This window comes from Drosophila elegans, unplaced genomic scaffold, assembly GCF_018152505.1.
Source record: "Drosophila elegans isolate 14027-0461.03 unplaced genomic scaffold, ASM1815250v1 contig_153, whole genome shotgun sequence".
NCBI classification, from domain to species: Eukaryota; Metazoa; Arthropoda; class Insecta; order Diptera; family Drosophilidae; genus Drosophila; species Drosophila elegans.
In genome coordinates, this window is record NW_024545518.1 from 1,393,729 (window position 1) to 1,409,435 (window position 15,707).

A 15,707-nucleotide genomic window follows, 5' to 3' on the forward strand; every position below is an offset into this window, starting at 1 on the left:
TTAATCCAAGAAGAGCAGCAGTTATCCGCAGCGGTACAGATTGGCAGAGCCTTACACAAAGCCACAATCGGCACCGGAGCAACAGCGAGCTTTATAAGCGAGGAGCTGGCGGATATACTGGCTGCTGAAGGAAAGATTACAAGGACGAGAAGGCAAGTTAGGTTGGCAGATGGCAGGTGCAGCGGGATAAAATCACAGCTCGGGGCCCATGAGCCTGCTGATCCTACCAGGAGTGGTAGACTCGCTGGTGCTAGTATGGAATTTCCTCATAGGAGTCGGCGCCGAAATAAGGTGTGCCGGACATACAGTGGTGATCCCAGAAAGAAGAAGGCACAACGGGTGGTTAGAGGAAAAATTGTCCGTGGTAGTGGTGCAAAACACCTCTGAGGAATGCGATGTTGAAAAATTACTAGAGCAGGTGCTCGCCATCTCTGATTCATTTCTGTGGGGATATTTTCATTCCAGCCCAACTCTTGCAACCAAATTTCTTGCATAAAGATTTTTGAGCGGACAATAAACAGGGCCAGCCATCACGCGGGGTAAAAAAGTTTCGCGATTTGGGCAAGAACCTCTCTCTTCGATTACGTAGATTCAATCGAAACTAGCGGTGGTCGAGTCTCTCGTATGCAATTGGCCCCTGCCAGAACGTCGTATACGTTCATAAAATGCCGAATAATATTGGTTGCTTTAGGGAAATCCGTTTCTGCGTCGTCTGGCAATTGTTGGAGTACGCGAAGTGCCAGAAACGGTGCACAGTTGCACCAAAGGTGAGGGTTTAAGCTCGAAATCGCTTACTTTTCCTTCTTTATTCCGGAATAAAATTGAACGGCGTATGGTTGGGATCGACCCAGATTTGAAGGTACATTTTTGTAAAGTCTGATTGTAGGACTGGACCAGCATGAAGAATATCGCTCAAGCTTGTCCCATTTGCTGAAGGGCTAAGTTGGTGGTGGTGCTCTCGGGTTTGATCACCGCATGGTGTGGAAGATAACAGTTTGGAGTATCGTAAGACGGGGGAACTTCTCTCATTTGACCCAGATCCAAATACTCTTGAATGACTGAGTCATAGTGCTCTTTTAGTGGAACGTCTCTTTTCAAACGGTTTTCGTTCCTAAGAAGATGAGCTAGGGCAATGGATCGCGAGTGCCCCAATTTGGATCCGAAATTTTCGGGTTCGCGAAACGGTAACGTTACCACATATTTCCCGCTGCGTCTGTAGTGGTGGTTTGGAGCAAATTGCTCTCGCAATAGGAATCGGATTGCTTTACCCTCTTTGTTGGTGTTTGCGCACTTGTCGCTTGTATTTAAATCACTAGTTTTAGGGCGAGAGCGGGAGCCAATAAAGCTTTCGTCCGTTCGCTCTTGCGAATTCGCCCCGTCTCTCGCCACCGTAGCATAAGTTAGGTTCTAAGAGAAATTATTAAAATATAATAGTCAGTGATCAATCGAACGTCATCGTAGCCACTCCTTTTCGTCGTGTTTTCGAAATAGTTTTCACAAATTCGCAATTTAACATCAGTCCCAAGTTTTCGCGTCGTTAATACAAAACAGTATTAAATTTTCATGGTGACCCCGACGTGATTAGCAGTAGAGTTCGCGAGTTTAAATTTTTTTCGGTGAAAATCTATAAACATTACCAACAAAAACCAAAACCAATTTATTCGTGTCGGTTCGGCCAATAAATTAAATTGAACAATATTTCGTCGCTGGAAATTTTCTGCCGTTCCTTGAAGTTGCGCCTGACGTTTCTGCAAATTCAATTGCTTAATTTGCTGCTGCCGCCAAATGGAAGTAAAAAAGGAAGTTGCAATTATCAAGTCGGCCATCCAGGTATAGAGTGCCAAAAGTTGAAAGTTAATCTGTGGCGTTTTGTCAATTGTGTTTTGGCTCATCTTTCAACTTTTTGCATTCGTGTAAAAATCGGTAGTTAGTGAGCATTCTAACCAAGAAATAAAAATTTGCATGTACTAACAACCAAAATTCTGCAATTAACATAATATATTTCGAATTATATGTGAATCGCTTTGGCCCATAAACAAGCAAATAAAATACTCGTCGTCGACCCAATTAGTGCGAACTTAATTGACCAATTTTGGGATAAAAATAAAACAGCTGGAAAAAAGTGCAAATTGTGAAAAGTGTAGCTCTCAAATATTAGCGGTAACAAATTTCAGAATTTTTCCGCACTTTTCCAATTTTCCCGCGCTTTTCATAATTTTTGCGCGCATTTCGGCGTCAGGCTTATATATTCGTTGCCCTTAGTTATCGGTCAGTGTATCATTCTCCGTTAGCATTTGCTTAGGAAGAGCCGCTAGCCGCGTACACTTACACACGCACACCGACACCGCTGCCGCTATTTCGAGTTATCTTTGGTCGTTTTCGTTCTCGATCGCTGCAGCAGTGCAATTTTCGGTCTGCCTAAACGTTTGTTCGTTTTTTCGGTACGCTGGAGCTTGAGCGTTAGCTCCCCTACAGTGCGTGCGTGCGGCATATACTGTCGCTGGGCTTACATAAAAAATATAAAAACCCTATTTAGAGATTTTTCGCTGTAATTCTCTCGGCACTTAGCTCCCTTACACCCTGTGCGATCGGTATATTACTCGTTGATTTTTTATTATATTATTTAAGAAATAAATAATTTAATAAAAATAAATATTTAACAACTAACAATTTACCAACAACGCAATGGCAACTAAGGATATCGAAGATCTTAAACACCAACGAGATGTTTGCATAAAAAGTATTAACCGAACTTATCGCCACTTAAAAGAAGCTAAATTATCAGTAAATCCGGTCGAGCTTGAGTGTCGATTAGAGATTCTAAATACGCACATTGAAAATGCTTCCCTTTTGCAAAACCAAATAGAAGTAAAAGATACAAAAGACGTATACCGCGAAGAGTTGGGAGAGAGGGCCGTAATGACAAAGACATTGCTGATTTCAATTTTAAACAAGTGCAAACAAAATAATATCGAGAAATCCGCTCCGCCAGCAAACCGCCCGCCTCAATGCCGTCTACCGAGTAGAGAGCGTTGCTCTCCCAACTTTTAGCGGAAAACACTCCGAATTTAAAAATTTTATAAGCCTTTTCGAAACTTTCGTTGACAAAGATGACACTTTACACAATATTGAAAACGATACGATAATGATTGTCTTATTTTTTTTGATAACATATCGACACTTTTTAATTTGCAAAAAATTTCCCAGCCTTCAGCTACAGCCTTGAGAACCCTTATCGACACGGTCACAGCCTTGTATGACTCCTTGCTGTCTATTGGGGATGATAGACGCATTACTAATGCTATTTTAATACATCTGGTAATGAGCAAGGTCGATGCAGAAACTAAAAGAAAATGGGAAGAACAGTTAGATTATACTTCGCTTCCACTTTGGAGCGAATGTGAGGCGGCCCTCAACAGGCGATACCAACACATGGTAGCAGAAGAGGCTTCCAAGCCCAAAACTGTTCAAAAGACCCAATTTAACCCTAAGAAGAATGGAAATAGGAGTTTTTCGTTTGTCGCTGCCAGGAACGACTCTGTTCAATGCATGTATTGCAACTCAGCTGAACATCAGATTGGAAACTGCGCTTCCTTCGCAGCCCTAACAGTTCAGCAAAGATTCGATTTCGCTAAAAGAGCACCCTTATGCATTAACTGCTTAAGAAAGGGTCACACGGTCAAAAAATGCAAATCGAGCAGATGTAGAGTGTGCAATTCCTCACATCACACTTTGCTACACATATATGCCCCAAACACAAATCTCGCGTTGCCACCCCCTTCTCTCCATCCACGTCGCATGTTTTGCATGCGAATGCATCGGATCGAGTCATTCTTGCAACTGCTGGTGTCAGCGTCCAAACCAAATGCGGCGAGTTTGTATTAGCTCGAGCGTTGCTCGACTCTGGTTCACAAATAAACTTGTAACCGATGAGCTCGCTCAGAGGCTCAAAATTACAAGAGAGGACGTGTGCATGAGCTTGCGAGGCATTGGTGGAACTAATGCCCAAGCCACAAAAAAATACACACGATTGTGAAGTCGCGAGTAGGGAACAGGCAATTGTCGTCCGATTTTTGGATTATGAAAAATATTTTTGGTTATCATCCGGATCAAGCGGTGAACACCAGCGTGTGGAGGGTGCCTGAAAATATTCAGTTGGCAGATCCATTCTTCTTCAAGCCCCAAAAAATAGATATGCTTATCGGCGCTGAAACATTCTTTGAACTTTTATCTATTGGCCAGATAAAGCAGGGGCATGAATTCCCCATCTTACAAAAGACAGTTCTCGGCTGGATAGTGTCAGGGAGATGTTCCTCTGAAAATAATAAAAACGCTGAAAAAATGGTACATCTCAGCTGCCAGGAGGAAGCGTTGTAGTCAATTGACTTTCGCGATATCAATTCCGAAAGCACTACCAAAACACTTAGTGTTCGGTGGAATGCGACCTCGGACGAGTTCTATTTTGTTTCCACCGCTAGTTTCGATTGAATCTACGTAATCGAAGAGAGAGGTTTTTGCCCAAATCGCGAAACTTTTTTACCCCGCGGAAATGCTGGCCCTGTTTATTGTCCGCTCAAAAATCTTTATGCAAGAAATTTGGTTGCAAGAGTTGGGCTGGAATGAAAATATCCCCACAGAAATGAATCAGAGATGGCAAGACTTATTTTCGCAGCTATTCTGAGCTCAAGCAAATCCGTATTCCGAAGTGGGTTAGTTTACAGCCAGAGGTGAAGGTAGAGCATCATTGGCATTGTGAGAAGTTGAATAGCTCCCCACAAGTTAAGAAGCAACAGAGTAAGCGCATGCAAGCAGTGGCCTACCAGTTACCAGTTACGCGGCGAATTCGCCCGTAGTAACGTTAGTGCGGCGAGAGAGAGTGGTGCACTGAGCACCAGACAAGGACAAGGAGAGTCCGAGAGGAACAGCAATAGAAAAGAGCGGCGAAGGGCCGTGGGCAGAAGGAAGTAACGGAACGGCAACGGACTTTGGACCCTGATATGGGTGCCGCGCGCAGATGGCGAAAGGTCGAACGGTAAAACCGTGGACTTTGGACCAGGAGGCAAGGAGACACCGATAACTTGCGGTAAACGGAGGCCTATATAAACCGGCCGAGCGCAGGAAGCTGGATCAGTCGATTTTTGCAAAGTCAACAAGTAACAGTCATCAAGTGACCAGTGAAACAACGTGAAGGAGCAAGTAAAGCCGTGCGGAGTCATCAAGGAAATAAGATCGCTACGTCTCCGAATTGAGACACAGGTAGCTGAGGTCCTTACGGCATCACACGGCTAAGTCCAGGCGCTTTGTCACAACTTCTGTCGCGATTTGAGCTTGGCATCCCACCCGGCGTCTTCGACAAAGTGAACAAATAGAGTCCGACGAAGAACCGTGGGCTCAGAAGGAAAGTTGTCTAGAACTAGCTGCCTGGCTACAAGGACTGCATTGGCGAACTCCGGCGTATGTCTGATCGTCCTGCAGGAACTGTACAAGGTCCTGCTGCGAATAGCCCGGAAGGACGCGCGGTTGTTCAGCTGGTGTCTCGAAAAGCGTATGCGTTGAGAGCACAGCGGTCTTAGAACGGCAGCTTACCGAGTCGCCTACAAGGAGCGGAGTCGGTCGCGATACCTGGAGGCTGAACAAGGGCAGCAAGGACCCCAGGACGACGAACAACGAGCGTCGTGCGAGCAGCATATACTTCGAATTCTTAAGCCTGCGACAGAGAGGGTAGGGTGGAAGCGTTTGTCTAGAACCTGGCGTTTGACCCAGGGACTGCGTTGGCGGCTTCCGGCGTACGCCTGAACCGTCAGGTAGAAACTGAGCCGATGTCCGGTGCGACCGGCCGGGACAGAGCAAGGGACAGGAGGCTGCGGCTGCGAAAGGCGTACGCCTTGAGAGCACAGAGCCTGTTCACCCTAGTCTGGGAACGGTGACGCATCCCTAATCCCTGTGACCCCGCCGAGCCAAGGGCAGCAGAAGACATCGCAAGCGAAACCGGCGAGGGAGAAACCACTTCCGGCGAGGGAGACACCGCTTCGCAGAGAGACGTCCGACGTGGGGAGGAGACGACGCAGAACATAGTTCTACATTATCAATACACCACCCCGGCCGAGGGTCAAGTCGGTGAATAAAAGATCATTGTATACTCCCAATCTTTCTGTGCGTTTTCACTGGTCAACAGGGCGGTCACGTATATATAAATTTGGTGGGACGAACACTTACATCTTCTGAGCTAGCCGCACGACATTCGTAGCGAGCAGATAACAAAGAAAATCGGTTCGTTACATCTGGCTCCAAACGTGATTGTCCTGACAGTGAAAATACAACAGTAAACAGAAATGGGGAAAAATTGGATCTTCTCCTCAAGAAAGAGGATTTCCCAAAGGTGGCAAGTCGGACGACATGCGAAAAGCCCTTTCAGAGTATGTTACGAAGACACAAAACGACCCAGGAATGGCGGAAATTTGGGCTGAGCTGGAGGAATTGTACGACAAACCAGGCTCAAGCGGCAAGTTGCAAGTCCCAGACACCGAACAGCTCATAGCTAGCCTGGGCGTGGAGAGCATGATGGAGGCAGGAAGATCCAGGGGCCCAAGCCAAGAAAGAAGAACAGAACAGCAAAGGCCTAGCGCACCAGACTATGCAAAAGTCGCAAAGCAAGTCAGGGAATGGTCGTTCAAGTTTGACGGCACGGAGAAACCACTGGAGTTTCTGGAACAAGTGGAATGGTCAGCAAACACATACGGTTTGAACCTGAACCTCATTCCCCGAGCCATGCCTGAATTGCTGCAAGGCAAGCCCCTAAAATGGTTCATATCAAACAATAAACACTGGAGGACATGGGGAGAGTTCAGCGACAGTTTTCAAACGTATTTCCTGCCAAGGGGTTTCTTCTCAAAGCTCGCAGATCAGGTCAAACAAAGGAAACAGGGCTTCAGAGAGTCGTTCGAGGACTATATGGTTCCCCAAAGGAAACACTCGAGCAGATAAAGGATAAAGCATGAACTAAGGATTTCCCTGAGGACGTATAATATAGACGATCTAGAGTCTCTAATGGTGCTGGCTGACGAGTATGAAGAACTCGAGAAAGAGCGAGAAGCATTTATTCAAGAAAACAAATTCTCGCGAAGCAAAGCAACAGCACCACATCAAGTCACGTGTAGAAGGTGCGAAGAAGGAGGCGGACACCAAGCACCCATCGACGGTCCAAGCCAATGGACTCCAAACACCTACAACCACCAGAGCACGTTATGGAGGCCACCCAATACCAATCAGAGACCACCCAGCGCAGCACCAAGAGCCCACAGGTCACAGACACACATCATGAACCCACACGAAGCATGTAGACGGTGTGGCGGACACGGACATTGGGCAAGAGGATGCCAAAACCAGCGGCTGCTTTTCTGCTGGACTTGCGGCTTAGGAGTGTAGAGTGCTGCCAGAGATCGGGAAATGGCCCGCGATCCCAGCCACAGAGAAGCGAGCAGGGGTCGCAAGGTGTTGTCTCTCCAAACTAACTGGCAAATTAATCGAAGAAGAGCAGCAGTTATCCGCAGCGGTACAGATTGGCAGAACCTTACACAAAGCCACAATCGACACCGGAGCAACAGCGAGCTTTATAAGCGAGGAGCTGGCGGATATACTGGCTGCTGAAGGAAAGATTACAGGGACGAGAAGGGAAGTTAGGTTGGCAGATGGCAGGTGCAGCGGGATAAAAACACAGCTCGGGGTAGAGACCGAGTTCGACAATAAGCGATTGCCCATGAGCCTGCTGATCCTACCAAGAGTGGTGGACTCGCTGGTGCTAGGATGGAATTTCCTCATAGGAGTCGGCGCCGAAATAAGGTGTGCCGGACATACAGTGGTGATCCCAGAAAGAAGAAGGCACAACGGGTGGTTAGAGGAAAAATTGTCCGTGGTAGTGGTGCAAAACACCTCTGAGGAATGCGATGTTGAAAAATTCCTAGAGCAGGAGGAACAATGAGTGGAATATCCAACATAGCCGGGCATCGAATCACCATGAAGGACGACAAACCAATCAAACAGAGATACTACCCGAAAAATCTAAAGAACTGCACAAGCGCAATAAGTGGCAGAATCCTTCCAAAGATATACAAGTCGATGATATGGTGGTCGTCAAAGAAGACAATATGCCATCAAACGACTGGCGGTTCGGTAGAGTTGTATCTGTCTTTCCAGGGGCCGATAGTAGAGTTCGCGTAGTAGAAATCCATACCGCTCGAGGGATTATTAAAAGTCCCGTCCATAAGCTAGTACCTTCTGTCTTCTGCCTTCTGTCCTCATGCTTCAAAATTCGTGCCCAATTGACACTAAATGTACTTATCATTTATCTTCTTTTTTTTTATATATTAAAGCATTAAAACCATGGCTCCATGTCCTCGCAGCGCCCAAAGTCTGGACGACAGACGTTCCCGGGGTACTCGATCCTACCGCTGCCGAGTCTGTCGGGGAATCCATCCGCTACGGAAGTGCAGCAGGTTTTTGAGGCTCAGCACTAAGAAGCGGCTCCGCGCCGTTGTCATTAACAAATACTGCGTTAATTGCCTGGCACATCAGCATTCCGAAGAAGTATGTCGCAGCGGAGACACGTGCAAAAAGTGTGGGCAGGACTACCACACGTTGCTCCATATGCGCGAGTCTTCCAGTTCGCGACGCCAGACAGTGCGACCTTCGGCAACTTCACCGTCAGCTTCCGACTCACGCTCTCGGGGTCCAACGCCCAGCTCGCGAAATCGTTCCCGGCATTCCGTCCAGGCCGAAGCGCCAACTGCAGCTCCATCTGTGGCGTCTCTGTTGCAGCATCGGAGTGTGCAAATCATCCCGACGGCCATCGTGGTACTCGTGGTACACAGGAACCAACAAATAGGAGACGGGTGCCCTGATCGACCCGTGCTCCCCGGTGGGCACCATCGATAGATTGCTCGCTGCGGCGTTCCGTCTCCCCGGTCTGTTCGGCGACTATAAGGTCACGGACAGGTACCTTCAAAATCGACATGGTGCTTAAGGTCAGCCCTAACTTCTCCATGCCTTAGCTGACGATGTTCGCGCTAGGTTTAACGATATCCGTCTTGCTGATGAACAGTTTCATCACCCGGCGACGATATCCCTGGTGTTGGGCTCTGACGTTTATCGTGATGTCATCCAACCCGGGTTCTTAAATTTGGATGAGGGGCTGCCTGTCGCACAAAGCACTGTTTGGCTGGATTATCTCGGGATCATGTAGACAATCTTAAGGCGCTAGACGTGTGGAAAATGTTGTTGCTTCGTTTGTCGTTGCAAGGGGGGGAGAATGTCCGCGCCAAGGAGGGGCCACTGACGATGTTATTCGTTAACAGTCGAGAGCAGTTAAGTCTAGATGAATTCTTATCTCGCTCTCGGTCTGTTAACAGTCTCCACCCCCCCTCTTCTAGCATTAAATTTAAGTAGAGTTAGTTAGTTCTAATCACGAAGGCACAGAGTGAAGTTTACATTGTGATCGTAATATGAAATAAAACTTGAAGATAAAAGAAATCAGCGAGTCGCCATTTTCTACCACCAAACAACCAAAGGCAGAAATCCTCCACCACCCCAGTTATTCACATTGTATCAATTCATAGTTATGCCATTTGGTCTGTGCAATGCTCCTTCGACCATGTGCAGCCTGATGTACTCTCTTATTCCGAAAGACTTCTAACATTAAGAAAAGTAATTTTTGTGTGACTCGCTTCAACTAATTAGGGTATTTTATAGGTATCGGTGGGATTTCCACAGATTTGTCAAAAATATCTTGCATTTTAAAATGACCCAGTCCTAAATATTTAAACCAAGTAAGAGGATTATTAAGAGTCTGTGGTATCTGGTATCGAAGGCTTATATCTAATAAGCAGCTATCAGCTCACGGAAACTTTGAAATGCAAAAAGATATTTAAGTGGACTGAGGTAGCGCCATGGAGTCTTGACCACTGCCCCAGACTTACAAAATCCCAACATTGACAAGACATTTTTCTTACACCGCGACGCAAGTGATTATGGCTTTAAGGCCGTTCTTGTTTCATTAGTAAGGGAAGCAAAATTATAGCGTAAGCTATAATATGATTGGCAGTATTACTCGCCGTAGAAAAATTCCGATCTTATCGACCATTCTAGACTGATATGGCTAATGCGGCAATAGAATGTTTCCGTCGTTTGGCCCGGTCGATTTTCCGGTTACAATCATTAATTTCGCACAGAAAAGGAAAGGATCACGTTCCAGACGTCCTTTCCGTATTTGCTCTTAACAATTGGTCAAGTAACTTTTGGAGGCCCAGAAATAGATTTGGTTAATATATCTGCAACATTAGCTCAGAGGGAAAGTATTTTAAATCACTTCATTATTTTCATCTTCTTTCTGAAACAGTGATATTTCAAATCTATGTGCTTAGAGCGCTTGTGGTTGATAAGATTTTGAGCAATATGGTGCGAGCTTTGGTTGTAGCCATAAATCTTCATTGGCCCAGGGTTTGGCCATCCCATCTCATCCAGTTGTCTCCGTAAATATACTGCTTCTCGGGCATCCGTAGATAGAGCGACGAACTCCGCCTCAGTGCTGCTCAATGATACTACGCTCTGCTTCGAAAAAGTTAATGAAAAAACGCCCCCGGCCAAAAAGAACGCATATCCAGATCACAATTTTCTGCCGAGTGTGTCGTTGGCCCAATCGGAATCAGCGCATCCGTTCACAGGCTCGCCTGACTTCCAACAACCATGCGAGGGCGATGGTGGAATCAGTACAGCAGAAAAAGTAGGAATTGGAAATGGGCATATTCGGAAGGATAGCTGCGATCATTTCTGACAACAACAATGCCCCACACAGCTCGAGCCGTTGAAGGGACACCGTTTTAACAGGTGCGACTCGGGTTTTGGCGGTAAGCAGACGTGTCATAATATTATGTCCTACTTCAACCCGCAAGTATATTGCGGCCCCATATGCTGTAACGAACTGATTTTCTTTATTATCTGCTCGCTACGAATGTCGTGCGGCTAGCTCAGAAGATGTAAGTGTTCGTCCCACCAAATTTATATATACGTGACCGCCCTTTTGACCAGTGAAAACACACAGAAAGATTGGGAGTATGCAGTGATCTTTTATTCGCCGACTTGACCCTCGGCCGGGGTGGTGTAATGGTTATGTATAATTACGTCTTGCCGTCGTCTCCATCCCACGTTGAACGCCTCTCTGGATCGTGCCGGCTGCAAAGTGGTGTCTTCCTCGCCGGCTTTGCTTGCGATGTCTTCTGCCACCCTTGGCTCGGCGGGTTTACAGGGACTAGGGATGCGTCACCGTTCCCAGACTAGGGTGAACAGGCACTGTGCTCTCAAGGCGTACGCCTTTCGCAGCCGCAGCCTTTTGTCCCTTGCTCTGTCCCGGCCGGTCGCACAGGACGTCGGCTCAGTTTCTACTTGACGGTTCAGGCGTACGCCGGAAGCCGCCAACGCAGTCCCTGGGTCAAACACCAGGTTCTAGACGAACGCTTCCACTCTACCCTCTCTGCCGCAGGCTTAAGAATTCGAAGTGTGGGCTGCTCGCTCGACGCTCGTTGTTCGTCGTCCTGGGGTCCTCGTTGTCCTTGTCCGCCTCCAGCTATCTCGACCAGCTCCGCTCCTTGTTGGCGACTCGGTAAGCTGCCGTTCTGGGACTCTAGCGGTGGACCGCTGTGCTCTTAACGCATACGCCTTTCGAGACACCAGCTGAACAAACGCGCGTCCTTCCGGGCTATTCGCAGCAGGACCTTGTACAGTTCCTGCAGGACGATCAGGCATACGCCGGAGTTCGCCAATGCAGTCCTTGTAGGCAGGAAGCTAGTTCTAGATACTTTGCTTCTGAGCCCACGGTTCTTCGTCGAAGGACTCTATTTGTTCACTTTGTCGGACACGCCGGGTGGGATGCCAAGCTCAAACGCGACAGAAGTTGTAACAAAACGCCTGGACTTAGCCGTGTGATGCCGTAAGGACCTCAGCTACCTGTGTCTCAATTTGGAGACTTTAGCTCTAAGTCCCGAACGTCTCGACGTAGCGATCTTGTTTCCTTGATGACTCCGCACGGCTTTACTTGCTCCTTCACGATGTTTCACTGGTTACTTGTTCACTTGATGACTGTTACTTGTTGACTTTGTAGAATCGACTGATCCAGCTACCTGCGCTCGGCCGGTTTATATAGGCCTCCATTTACCGCTAGTTATCGGCGTCTCCTTGCCTCCTGGTCCAAAGTCCACGGTTTTACCGTTCGACCTTTCGCCCTCTGCGCCCGGCACCAATATCAGGGTCCAAAGTCCGGTGCCGTCCCGTTACTTCCTTCTGCCCACGGCCCTTCGCCGCTCTCTTGTATTGCTGTCCCTCTCGGACTCTCCTTGTCCTTGTCTGGTGCTCAGTTCACCACTCTCTCTCTCCGCACTACCGTTACTACTGGCGAATTCGCCGCGTAACTGGTAACTGGTAGGCCACTGCTTGCATGCGCTTACTCTGTTGCTTCTTAACTTGTGGGGAGTTATTCAACTTCTCACAATGCCAATGATGCTCTACCTTCACCTCTGGCTGTAAACTAACCCACTTCGCTGTCCCTCTCGGACTCTCCTTGGCTTTGTCTGGTGCTCAGTTCACCACTCTCTCTCCGCACCACCGTTACTACGGGCGAATTCGCCGCTTAACTGGTAACTGGTAGGCCACTGCTTGCATGCGCTTACTCTGTTGCTTCTTAACTTGTGGGGAGGTATTCAACTCCTCACATTCTCCCCTTACTTCGGGAATGAAAAAGAGACTCGCTGTTCTCTATGCCTTGGTATACTCCACATTCTGACATTCTTCCCTCGACGTGTCTTCTCCTCGTACTTGTCCTCGTTCGCCTGTAGTCTTCCAGTCGACTCGCTCTTCCAGATGGTTCCCACGACGCTCACAGCTCCTTCTTGAGTTCCACAGCGCCGATCCTCCTTCCAGATTTTGAATTTCCCGCCCAGACGTTTCCCCCGTAGACTTTAAATTCCCGCCCAGACGTTTCCCCCGTAGACTTTTGAATCCCCGCCCAGACGTTTCCCCCGATGATTTTTGAATTCCCGATATGTCTTCTCCGTCGGATGGCCACTCTACATCGTGCCGATCGGTCTCCAGTCGTTATCGGTGTTATCGATAGTCTCTCGTGTGACTCTCTGTTGTATGGTCACTCTCCGCCAAATCGATCGGTCTCCAGTTGCTATCGGTTCCGTGACCCAATGTGGTGTTGCCACTTAATGTATCGATGTTCCACGGTGTGACTCCCTGTGTCGATATTTCCAGTATTTGTGCCCACCGATCGACACTATCGTGCAGCGCCAATCGGTCATAAATCGAAGCGCCCCCATCCCTTTGGGCAGATGAGGACATTTTCTCCGGGTAAGTTTTCTAATTTCTCCTTTTCTCCTTTCTCTCTGTTCTTTTCTCTTTTTTTCAGCGTTCTGGACCTGACGAAGAGGGTGATGCGCCTTCTCCTGCACCCCTCCCCCTCCCGGTTGGCCCTCGCGACTTCTCGTAAGTGAGCCGTTTGTTTCAATAACCCGATCTGACCTTTTTTCCTTCTTTTCAGCATTCCCTTTGCCTGAAGTCGAAAAAAACTGCCCAACATTTGGACGACACGTGCTTCGCCTCACCCCCCCTTTTCGGTTGGACCCCTCATCCCTGTTTCATATTTTTACTGTGTAAGTACACCGCATATTTTGCTTTAACTCCTACTGACTTCACCCTTTTTTTTCAGATTCATCACACATTTTTTTCCTTTTTTTTTTTTTTATATGGACAATATACATCCACTTTTTTTTTGTGTGTTCATTTTTACTTTTGTTTCGGTGGCTGCGTGTGTGTTTTTTTTTTCCCCCTGTACCAGTGCAAATGTGAGTTTTATGTTTCCTTTTTTTTTTTTCTTTTATTTATTACTGGGTAAATACCCTGATCCCCACTGGTCCGACCCGCACCCGGAGCATGCGGCCGCCCTGCTGCACCAGGACGCACCTCTTTCCTCCCCGCCTTCGTGCTGCTACGACCGCTGGGGCTTCGGTGATTCCCTCCGGCCAGTCCACCTCGACGACTTCCCTCCAGCGCCTCGAGTCCGGCGCTGAGGCCTGCCGTATGAACGCGGGCCTCGTCTCCACCACCGGCGCGGAATACTGCCGCTTCAGGTTCGGCCTCGGGGGTGCCACCGGGTCCGGCCACACCCACGGCTCTTTCTCCACCACGTCCTCGACGGGAAGGCCTACCTGCTCAACCCTTTCTTGCTGAGCGGCGACTACCTCTGGCGAGGCCAGCGGGGATGGGGTTGGGGTCGGCGTCGGCATCACGACTCCGGCGGGGCCCCGTGGGACTGCGGTCCTCCACAACCGTGGATCGCGACAGTTTCCCCGGGGTTCCTCCCACACTTGGGCTCCTTCCTCCTCCGTCGCTACAGTGGCCCCGTCCGGCCACGTCCAGGTGACGGTGTGCTGCCTCCACACGCGTCCTTCCGCCTCGAAGGAGCCGATCGCATGGCTGACGTGGGCCACCGGGATGTCCATCCGGGCGTAACCCGGAGGTCCCTCCTGCTGCCGCCGCTCCTCCTGATGCCGCCGCTCCTCCTGCTGCCGCCGCTCCTCCTGCTCCTCCTCCGATGCTGCCTCTTCCCACTCGGGGCAATACCTCGGGGTAGGTGGGCGTGCCGGTGTCCATGGGGGTGGGGACGGGGGTTGGTTCTCCTCCTCCGCTGGGTCCGTTGCCCGTTCCCTTGGCTCCGCGACGTACCCCGGGGTCATGGAGGAGGATTGGGTCGCCCCATATCCGGCGCTCCTCCTCCTCGGCAGTTCTCAGCGCCGCTTCCCACTCTGCCCGAGCGTCCTGCTCCTTATGCTGGGTGGCCTCCTTGAGCGCAGCCTCTTGCTGCCTCCGCTCATGCTGGCGGCGGTACTCCGCTATTATGGCCTCTGTTCTGCGGGCCTCGGCTGCATGGTCATCGTCGGCAGAGTCCTGGCGGACCCTGCCCTTCGAGCCATGGGGAATACTCCCCTCGGGCCCCGCGGCATTCCGCAGCCGCCACCTCCTGGCCTCCATCGTCGGATCGTCCACCATCACCACGTCACTATCGGAACTGACGGTGGGCTCCGGCGATGACGCCTCCGACCGTCGTCGGTTCCTTGGGACAGGCCTGTCCTCCGACCGTCCTTGCCCCGGTCCGGATCCTGCCAAGTCCTCGGCAGCCATCCTCCTGCGGGCCTCAGCTCTTGTAACGCGTGCGCTCATCTTGACTCTCCTTTTCGAATTGGCTCCTCTTGCTGGTGGCTCTCCTGACGATGACTCGGTTCTTGGTCATTCCTTATGACCCTCCCGTTATTTCCCTCGGACATCCCTTCTTCGGGTGTTCTTTTGCTCTTGCTTGCGATCCCGTTGCTTCTCTCATGTCGCCCTTCCCCGTGTGAGTTCGTCGCCGCTTGGGTTTTACGGTTCAGCTTTGCTGTGCCGTCTCTCCCTCTACTTCGGTCGACGCTGCCTTTAGTCTTGTTTCTGCCGTATATAGTCTAACGACGCTATGGTACGAGCTCCTGTTCACACATACTAATCGTGCCGTTTCCTTCCCTTGATCACTAGTAGTTTCAGTTTGTGTGCCGTATAGACTCTAACGACACTACGGTAACCAACATGTGCATCACCTCATTCCATGCGGCGTCCTACTGATGACTCTGGCT